Here is an 11273-nt window from a genome sequence, read left to right as displayed (position 1 = left end):
TTCTCGAAAGCTAAATAAATATGAAGCAAATTATCCTACCCATGATTTAGAGTTCTTTGCAGTTGTTCATAGCCTCAAATTATGGAGACATTATCTCCTGGTCGAGCTCGACTACAAGAGTCTGAAGTGGATCTTCACCTAGCCTAACCTCAACATGAGGGTGATAAGATGGATCACATGAGGGTGATAAGATGGATTGAAATCCTACAAGAATATGACTTCGACATCAAATTCTACCCTTGGGAAAGATAATGTGGTAGTGGATGCACTCAGCCACACAAATCCTTCTTGAGTGCAATTTCGATGCCAAATGATCCCATACTGGACAAGGGGAAAGAAGTCTCATCTCTTGATCCTGATTAACCAGAGGATGGTGAAGTTAGTAGAAGAAGGACGAACTTCAGAGAAAGAGAAAAATCTAATCAAAGGGTACTTTATCCACGATGGGAGTCTTTACTTCAATCAAAGGCCATGTATTCCTCTAAGGATCTAGCTCTAAAGAGGCTAATCCTCCGTGAAGCTCATGATAGCCTTGTTGCAGGGCATCTAAGCTATGGAAAAACATTGAATGCTTTAAGGAGGAGCTATCATTGGGCAAGCTTAAAAAATGATGTCTTTTGATACTTGAAGCAATGTTTCTCATGTCAAAGGATCAAAGCTGAAAGAGTCAAGATTCCTAGGAAGCTTCAATCCTTGGATATCCCCCAAATGAAATGGGAATACATAAGCATGGATTTTGTCACAATTATTCCTACTGTACAAGGAGGATATGGTTCCATATTAGTGGTGGTGGACTTTCTTACCAAAGTAGCTCATCTTATACCCAACAAAGAAAACCTTCAAAGCTTTCGATGTTGCCCGGTTATTCATTCAAAGAGGTCTTCAGTGATCGGGATTCTAATTTCGCTTCAAAGTTATGGCAGTCCTTATTTCAGGCCTTGGGAACTCGGCTTTGCTTCAGCACAACTTATCATCCAGAGACCGATGGCCAGACTGAGAGAGTCAGCCAAGTAATTGAAGACATTCTTAGGGCATATTATGGACGAGAACCAAGAAGATGGATTCAATAGCTTCCTCTTGTAGAATCCTCTTACAATACATCTTATCATCAGAGCATAAGAATGTCACCATTCAAAGCACTCTATGGGCAAGAATGTCACCATTCATCAAAGCACTCTATGGGCAAGAATGTTTATCTCCTCTAAATTTCTCTGATCCAACCATAAGAGTTAAGGCATGGAGGAACAGACCAAGGTGATCCAAAAAGATATTAAAGCTACACAAGATCAGCAAAAGCATTATGCTGACACAAGGAGGTCTGAAAGGATCTTCAAGGAAGGAGACAAAGTTCTTTTACGAGTGTGACGCAAGCGTAGTTCTCTGTCGTAAATATAAGAAACTCAGCCCAAGGCATTGTGGGCCCTATATAGTTATTAAGTGTTTAAGTACAAGTGCCTATAAGCTCCAACTCCCAGCCCATATCAAGGTCCACAATGTATTTCATGTAAGTTTATTAAAGCTTTATGAACCTAGTCTAGATCATATTCTTGATGATGAACAAGTTGTAATCCCAACTCAAGGAGTCCTTGAGTTACAGCCTAATCGGATCATAGATTCTAGAGAAAGGCAACTCCGTGGTAGGATTCATGTAGAACATCTAGTATAATGGAAAGATTACCCTGAAGAAGTCACACCTTGGGAAGATGAAGTGACACTCTTAAAGGATTACCTCGAATTCATGACGAGATAAGGACATCTTGATTTCTTTAAAAGGAGGGAAGGATGTAACATGGCCATCTTCAATAATACTACCTGCCCATGAATTTTTGGTCTTTTTTTGTGATGTAAAAATCAACAATTTTAATAAATGAGCTGTTTCCACTTAGAATCTTAGAATTATGAGTCCAAATTCAGAATCTGTGCACAATTTTACCCTAATACAAGATTTTACAGCATCCAAAAACAGACAACAGATCAAGCCTATATGTAAATTTTTAGTTGTTTTCAAAAATACGACAAATTTAAACCTTAATAAATGCACGAGTGGGTGTCCGATTAACAAATGGTCAGCACCCCTATGACCAGGGAGATACCCCAAACCTTTTCATCAAAAAAAAATTTCACATCGTCGGGCGCTTCGGCACGCATATCGAGGCCGATGCCCCAAATTGGTCCCCGCCCCAAAAAGATGTCGTACGCACACTCGGGTGCCCATGCAAGGACCAAAGGCCAACCACCCTAGTGTACGGTCCACATAGACCGCCACGTGGATGCCCATGCTATCTCTGACCCGAGAAGGTACATGCGTACCATAGCTTTTGTCCATGCAAAGGCACCACTCCTTTCCCCAGGCTCATGTAGGACATAGGCCGATGTACTTTCACCATACACCATCCTTTGCACCCACGCTTTGCTCTCCCTTTCCCTGCACTCGTACCCATACCTGTGCCTATATAGATCCCCCAGTACCTGGTAGGACCCTGCTCTACCCGTACTTGTCATTCTGCTAGCATCTTCACCTGACAGTCTGTGTGGTGCTGTACCATACTGTACCCGATAGCCTTCCAGCAAGCCATTTTTCCCCATCTCCAAGTAAGCCCTTTGCATAATATTTCTTTCCTCCTCTCACCCTTGAGCGTAGAGTTCCTTAGATGCTCTCTCTCTCTCTCTCTCTCTCTCTCTCTCTCTCTCCCCTGTGTGAATAGACTTAAGGGAAGGACTCCCCCTCCTCTCCCTCTAGTTGTTGCAGCCTTCTCCCTGCAAATCCAGTTGTTTAAGGACACCTTCCCCCCATTAGCGGTCACTTTAGTAAGGGATTTTAGTCTCTTAGAAGTGATTCATACCTAGGGGATTTTTGCTCAACAAACAAACTCCAAATTGTGATTCTACTGAAGCGTTGGATTCGTGGTATCACGGTCTATAATAAGGGGGCAGAATGGTTCCTTCATGAAAGCATAAAAATATCACCCCGAGAGATGCGCACATCAACGAGTCTCGAGAAGCTGCTCTAGATGCCGCTCCATCTCTCCCCTTGGGAAACCCACAAAGAAATAATGATCAAGTTAGCTTGGTCATCGTTTAAAAGAAAATTTTTATTTATTATTAATCTTTAATGTTAACTTTAAAGACATTAAGAAAGAGATATTATTCTTCTTTATACTAAAATTCATGGTGAACTTATTGTTTTCTCAAGGAAAGTGATGAAATCTGTCATGTTCTAGAATTTAATTTGCAAAGTGTAATCTTGATTGAGTCAAGAAATACAAGTATATTCTTCTCCCTCCTCGATGCTAACCCCATTTCCATGCTTGTATAGCTGGGCATGGCGATGTTGTTAAAGAGGCCCGGAGTCAAGGTATCCCTCATACCATTGGGAGAATAAGATTTCACCAATGGAAGCGAATATTGTGATGTTGCCTAGTTCTACGGGCCCAAGCTAGTGCGGTGAATAAGCCCTCCCTAGCGTGTAGACATCCCTCTGAGATGAGGAGCAGGAGGATCAAGCAATGGAGCCTGAGAGGGTGACAGGTCGCGGCTCGAGTCCTCACCAGCCGGATGATGAGGTGTATGGTCCCATAGGGACTGCCCACTCCATAGGGGCTGGAAGTCCGAATTCTAGATCATTGGCAGAATAAAGTAAAGAGCCTAGATCTGGCTATGAATAATTTTAAACATTGTATCTATTTTTTTAAATACTTTGTTTGTGAACATTGTGTATTATTGATAAAGACTGTTTAAACAAACCATGTGTAAGGATTTTAATTAAGGAACTTGTTTATTTATGTCAAATAGTGTGGTAAGATTAATTAGAAAAAAAATTGACGTACGAATTGGGTAGAAAGTGGGAGGATGGGATGCCCTGACAGCAACATCCTATGGATGGGTGGACCCGATTAGTCGGGTAACTTTTCAATAAATTAATTAAAGCACTACGTTAGATAAATAAATCCCTAGGCAACCCTACTCTAGAGGACTAGGTTAGTGGTTGTGCCTTACATAGATAAGGAAAAAAGCATTGTTTCTAGAAGTCAAGAATAGAGGTTGCCCGAATTAAAGTCGATCACTCTATGAGTGGTTTGATTTTAGAAATCCTTTAAAAAGACCACGCTCCCCCTATGAGATAGAACTAGGTCATACCTACTAATTGTATGTGTGTATCTTACATGGTCAAGGTGTCGAGTAGGAAACTACCCTAAGTTAGACTTAGTAGACTAAAAGGTTTCCCCTATTTAGGAAGCGGGGGACCTTATAGTATTCTTGCTTTGGGGGGTGCCATGAAAGTTTGTTATGGCACGGTTCTTTTAAAGTAGGATCACACATCACAAATGCATTTCTCTAGTAGGGATCCTTAAGCTAGGTAAACTTTCCCATGAGTGTGTATTTTTAGATTTGTTGTTATATTCAAGTTATTATGATAAACCAAGGGGTTGGATGTGTGCTTACTTGGGACTCCATTGGGTGTGAGATTAGCCATAGCATAATGCTTGATAGTGTGGATATGGTTGGAAAGGTGCGTGTCCAATGGGGCTGGGCAGTGCTACTTTTGAGGAGTGGTATGATCTATATCTATTTCTTTTCCTCTTCTTTAAATTTGCATGACAACAATCATATAAGCCGATCGGCTAGGTTTAATGCCCCTTTTATAAATGGATGTGAATCTGTGAGATCCCTGTTCCCACCGAGCAACAGTTTCAGGGTGCTAGCAGCGGAAGTAGCACTTCTCGCGCGGGACAGGGGTCCCACATTCGAGGCCTCGCCCACGGATATCCGGATAAGAGACTAATCCGTCGGTTGTTCCAAAACCGAACCCGAAAAAACTTCCTTTATCGGAAAGCACGGGCGATTCCACCAGGATAACTTTTTACTCTAACGTAGTCAAGATCATTTCTGATCGAGCTGATCCAATTGCATCTATAAGATACTTGGTCAGATCAAGGAAGAAACTTGCACTTGGATCATTGGGATCAACGCTTTTTTCCCCATTCAAGAGGCACAGCCGTTGATTCCTATCCATAGAACAATTTCTGTCCGGGATTTACTTTATCTATCGTAATAACAGAATTTTTGAGTCTCGATTTACGGATCCATCAGTCCAGCCTAACCCCATCCGATCCCATGGGTTAGCCAACCGCCCAACCACTGTAGTGATGGGATCCAATTTGGAATTTGGTTAGGTTTTGTCCCGGGTACCAAGGAAAAGAGTTCCAAGGCCCCCTAGCCGGAAGTTCATGCAAACATAAAACTAGCCACACCACTTACACACCCAATATGAAATTGCCTTTTCTTAGCATCAGCTAACTTTAAAACAATCCTTTAATGAAACCATAGTACCACTGATCACAATCTTCCAATTTATCCGGTTGATTCATAATTTCCCATCATTCCTTCATCAGAGTATCTATGGCATCATTGGCAACTAAAACGCTCACCACCTGTCCACACAGGGGCCGTTTCCTAGTTCCTAGCCCATAATACTCGGCAATATAATCACTTATCAAGATGGACTCTCGTTGAAGATCAGCAAGATCAACCAACAGATCCATATAAAGAGCCATGGACTCATCCGTTTTGAGGACCAGCAAGGTCAGTCAACCAGATCCATGCCCGGTTTCAGAAAACAACTCTTACTACTTGTTCCAATATCTTCCACGACGCACGTGTGGGTATCTTCGGCGACCCAGAGCCCGAGCACCGTATGGTCAGCACCCTCTAGGATCCTTCGCAGGTGACCTAGCGCTTCACTCATAGGCCGCTTCCTTGGTCCCTCATCCACCGTACCGGAAGCTCACCATTTAAATCGAACCGAGGCTGGTCAAGACCTCGGTCGACCTTGCTACGCGAGACGTCCTCCATTGACTCTCCGTCAGCAGTTGCAACTTTAACAGTTAGGTCTTCATGACCTTAATCCAAGACGGTCAAAATGCTTCTCCAGCATTCTTGACATAAAACAGTCATTTACAAACAGTCACAAATACAGTTTCTATAACGAACTCTTGTCTTTCCATATTATCCACTCTCGGACCACATTACTTATTCCACATTCCATTCAGTGTGTACTCGTTCTCATCCATTCACTCGTATAGACTACATTATCTCACATACATCTTCATATTCATTATTCTACATACATATCCATGTTCGTACGTCCACATCATACATCCAATTTCACATTCATACATACGCATCTACATGCATACATCCACATCTACATTCATACATCCATACCTCCATTTTCACATCCACACATCTACATTCATACATCCATACCTCCATTTCCACATCCACACATCCACATTCATATTCATACATCCACATTCACATGCATACATCCATTTTCACATCCTCATTCATACATCCACATCCGTATCTACATCCATACATTCACATCCACCTCTTCATTCACAATCACATCCATACATCCACATCTACATACATACATCCACATCTACATACATACATCTATACATCCACATCTACATACATACGTCCATTTTCACATCCTCATTCATACATACACATCCACATACATACATACACATCTGTATCTACATCCATACATCCACATCCACATCAACATTCACATTCATTCATATACATCTACATGTATACATCCACATCACATTCATACAACCATATTACATTCATTCTCGTCCTAACACATCCCATATACATCTTAACACATCCTAACTCATCTTAACACATTCTATCACATCTCATACACATCTTATCACATCTTTTTACATCTCATACACCTCTTATCACATCCTATCACTTTCCATACGAATCTTATCAATTCTTATCACATCTCATACACCTCTTATCACATCTAACTTTCCATACGCATCTTATCAATTCTTATCACATCTCATACACCTCTTATCACATCCTATCACTTTCCATACGCATCTTATCAATTCTTATCACATCTCATACACCTCTTATCACATCTTATCACATTTCATATCTTTTTTTTTTTAATAAAAGAGAATTCTTATATTTGTTATAAGATTTCTCTACACATTTATTTATACATAAATTCCATTTAAGGAGACTAACACTTTCGAAATTAAAATCAATCTTTTATGCATCTTCTTATGCATAAATTCAATTTGGTAGGAAATTACACTTTTAGAATAAAAGAATTTCTCTTATGCATCTAAGTTAAGCATAAAATCCATTTATGAGGAAAATCACACTTTTAGTATAAAAAGAATATCTTTTATGCACACCTATATGCATGAAATCCAATATGATAAAAGTAACACTCTTACAATAAAATAATCAACTTTTATGCATACCTCTATGCATGAAATTCAATTATGATAAAAGTCACACTTTTATAATAAAATAATCAACTTTTATGCATACCTCTATGCATGAAATCCAATATGATAAAAGTAACACTTTTGATATAAAAAATTTTCCTTTATGCATACTTCTATGCATGAAAATTAAAAATGATAAAAGTAACACTTTTGATATAAAAAATTTTCTTTTATGCATACTTCTATGCATGAAAATTAAAAATGATAAAAGTAACACTTTTGATATAAAAAATTTTCTTTTATGCATACTTCTATGCATGAAAATTAAAAATGATAAAAGTAACACTTTTGATATAATTTTTTTTTTCTTTATGCATACTTCTATGCATGAAAATTAAAATGATAAAAGTAACACTTTTGATATAAAAAATTTTCTTTTATGCATACTTCTATGCATGAAAATTAAAAATGATAAAAGTAACACTTTTGATATAAAAATTTTTCCTTTATGCATACTTCTATGCATGAAAATTAAAAAAGATAAAAATAACACTTTTGATATAAAAATTTATCCATTATGCATACTTCTATGCATGAAATAAGAATGGTAAAAATAACACTTTTGATATAAAAATTTATCCATTATGCATACTTCTATGCATGAAATAAAAATGGTAAAAATAACACTTTTGATATAAAAACTTATCTTTTATGCATGATATTAAAATTCAATTTCTCCATGATTGTAATGAAATTATTTCAATTAATCTAGGATGATAATTCCTAGAATATGGTAGGAAGTCCTCTTTTTATGCTTTGAATGAGATTATTTTATGCATAATTTTTATAAAAATTTTGCCATAGCTTCGCTGCTATGACTGATAAATCTCAATTTTTCTAAGGGATAATGCTTATTATTAAGGAAATAATTAAAATGATCTCTAATTGGATTATTAATCCATAATGGATTGAATCATCGATATACATAAACTAAAAGCATAGAAAAAAGCCATTAACTTGGCCTCAAGCATAGCTTAATCTTGGGTTAAGGAAAAGCTTTATGAAAAGCTTGATTTGGATTGAGAACGGGTCATGAGTATGACCATTTCTTGAGTGAGAGAGAGAATTTACATAAAAATCATTAGAATTTAAACATAAATGAAAATTAACTTCAATAGCATTTATTAAATTATGTAACTCTTCACTACTATTCAAACTTCAATAGCATTTAAAAAAAACCATACCAATTAAACTTCTCAAGCTTGAGAGGGGTTGAGAAGAGAGAAACATTGAGAAATTATAGAAAGATCAATATTCACTAATTACCTTACAACTTGCTTGATTCTTTGTTCACGGTAGAGGCCCCCAACCAATCAATTGGTTAAGTATGTTGATGGAGCCACTAATGGGGATTGAAGAAAGAGGGAAGCTCCAAAAACTAGTGAATTATTAAATGAATTCACAGTTCTTGGCCTAGGTGGAGTAGAGTAACGATGCATAAACACTATATATTTTTCAACAAGGGGGAGGCTTCTATTTATAGGAAAAATTGAGCTCCTAACCAAACAAACTAATTCTAGAATTTTCTAAATCAGTTTGGTCAATATTTGACCATTTTTAGGTCAGTTAAGCTAACTTTTTGGAACTAGACTTGAATGAGGAGAGAGGAGAGATGAAATATCTCAATTTTTATGAGTTTAAAACTCATTCAAGCATGTGAAATATGCACCTCCTTTAAAGAACTCCCCTTCCTTACATATGTGTCATAATGAAATCATTTTAATATTGCTCATAGTTTTTTTTTTTTACTAATAAACCTTGTACATTTTCAACTCTTCATCTTATGTGAAATATGCACCTCCTTTAAAGAATTCCCCTTCCTTACATATGTGTCATAATGGAATCATTTTAATATTGCTCATAGTTTTTTTTACTAATAAACCTTGTACATTTTCAACTCTTCATCTTATGTGAAATATGCACCTCCTTTAAAGAATTCCCCTTCCTTACATATGTGTCATAATGGAATCATTTTAATATTGCTCATAGTTTTTTACTAATAAACCTTGTACATTTTCAACTCTTCATCTTATGTGAAATATGCACCTCCTTTAAAGAATTCCCCTTCCTTACATATGTGTCATAATGGAATCATTTTAATATTGCTCATAGTTTTTTACTAATAAACCTTGTACATTTTCAACTCTTCATCTTATGTGAAATATGCACCTCCTTTAAAGAATTCCCCTTCCTTACATATGTGTCATAATGGAATCATTTTAATATTACTCATAGTTTTTTTTTACTAATAAACCTTGTACATTTTCAACTCTTCACCTTATGTGAGAATTTACTCATTTTTGGGTATCTTCTTTTTACAAATTTGGATTTATCTCTTCGCTCCACATGGATTGATGCTATTGGCCCATAGGAACCTTAATTGGACCATAGTCTAAAGATTTCTGAAAATCTAGACCCTTAGACTAAGGTTCTTTATACCTATTTCCAATTAATTCCAATTGCACATTGGAAAATTCTTTTTGAATTTCTGTTTCAGGAGAACTCATCTGAATTATAAGAGATATTTTTCTATCCAAAAATATTCAAAATCTGAATATTCTCTCTCTAGAATAAATTTTCTCTCTCTAGGCTAAAATAGTTAGCAACAGGGTCTTTATATTTCTGAAGAGGGTTGATTACAGGGGAAGATACTAGACATCAAAAAGGGGTTGGGGGAGGAATCTTACATTCTACCCCACTTAAAAAACGCGAGATGTCCTCATCTCGCAACTTGTGATAATTTCGCAAGATTCACGAATATGAGACTTAAAGAAAAATTTTAATCAAGATTAACCACCAAGATAAGTCTTAAAGAGAGCAAGATTCAAAATACGAACAAGATTTAAACTTTATTCATTCTCAGAACTTATACAGTAAAGATAGAGGAACTCTTTACACTTCCATAAGCCCGTCCATCATATGGTCACAAAAGCAGTCCTCACAAGCTGCACAAGTATAAGGTAACTCATCTATGGGAATGATTCTGTGGGTTATTGCTGCGCCTATCTCAGTGGTATGAGGTGTTCTAACAAAAGGACCTCTGAGAGGTAAGCCAAAAACGGGGTAAAGGCATATCTTCTCATGAGGAAGAAAACACGCCAGTAAGAAGACCCGCTCAGAAAACCCAGGATGCCTTGATCTCATGACGCAGTAGTATCGGGGACCCAAACCCAAAGCTTCAATAACCATGGCTAAGCGGACATTGTTACGAAAATGTTGCTGACCCCAGGGTGTTACCCTAGTTATGTCTTGATAGGTCCGCCATTTGGTCTGCGCTACAGAAGTTCCTAGGTGAGGAAAAAGTGAGCGCTCATACTGTTCTATAAAATCCTTCTTCACAGACTCACTTGCGTCTTGAAGGTGAGGAATCATTATGGATAAAACTAGTTCTTGTTGCCAAGCCATGAAGGAGATTAAGAAAGAAAGGAGATCGATGGGAGTAAGATTACTGTGAACGACAAGTAAAAGTTACGACTTATATAAAGGAAGGAGCTAGCGTAACTTAGAAGCCAACGGTATCTTGCCACTGAAGTTTTACCGTCTTTCCTTGATTTGGGTTTGGCACATTTTTCTATAGAAGGCATTCAGAACTTTGAGATGAGGAGATAAAAGAAGTTCGTAAGCTAGATCACCTACTTTCTTTGGTCCACAATATCTGGGAGATAACTTCTTATACTTCCCAAGAGATAAAGAACTTCTTTTGGGCCGTACTCGAGACCAAAACCTTGATATCCAAAACATCGATTCTCACTTCTGAACTCGTTGTTCTGAATCCTTAAAACAGGTGGGACTCTTGAGAAGTATTCAGGAAAAAGGTTCTTCCTTTTTTAAACAGAATCTTTCTTTTATTTTAGAGAGAGAATAATTATAAGATCAGAAAGGGAGATTCTTACTCCTGTATACCTCTAAGGCTGGGGGAGGAATCTTACATTCTACCCCACTTAAAAG

Source organism: Cibotium barometz, chromosome 41, assembly GCF_041138505.1.
Source record: "Cibotium barometz isolate CiBa-2024 chromosome 41, ASM4113850v1, whole genome shotgun sequence".
Classification (NCBI taxonomy): domain Eukaryota; kingdom Viridiplantae; phylum Streptophyta; class Polypodiopsida; order Cyatheales; family Cibotiaceae; genus Cibotium; species Cibotium barometz.
Note: the sequence above shows the minus strand (reverse complement) of the source record.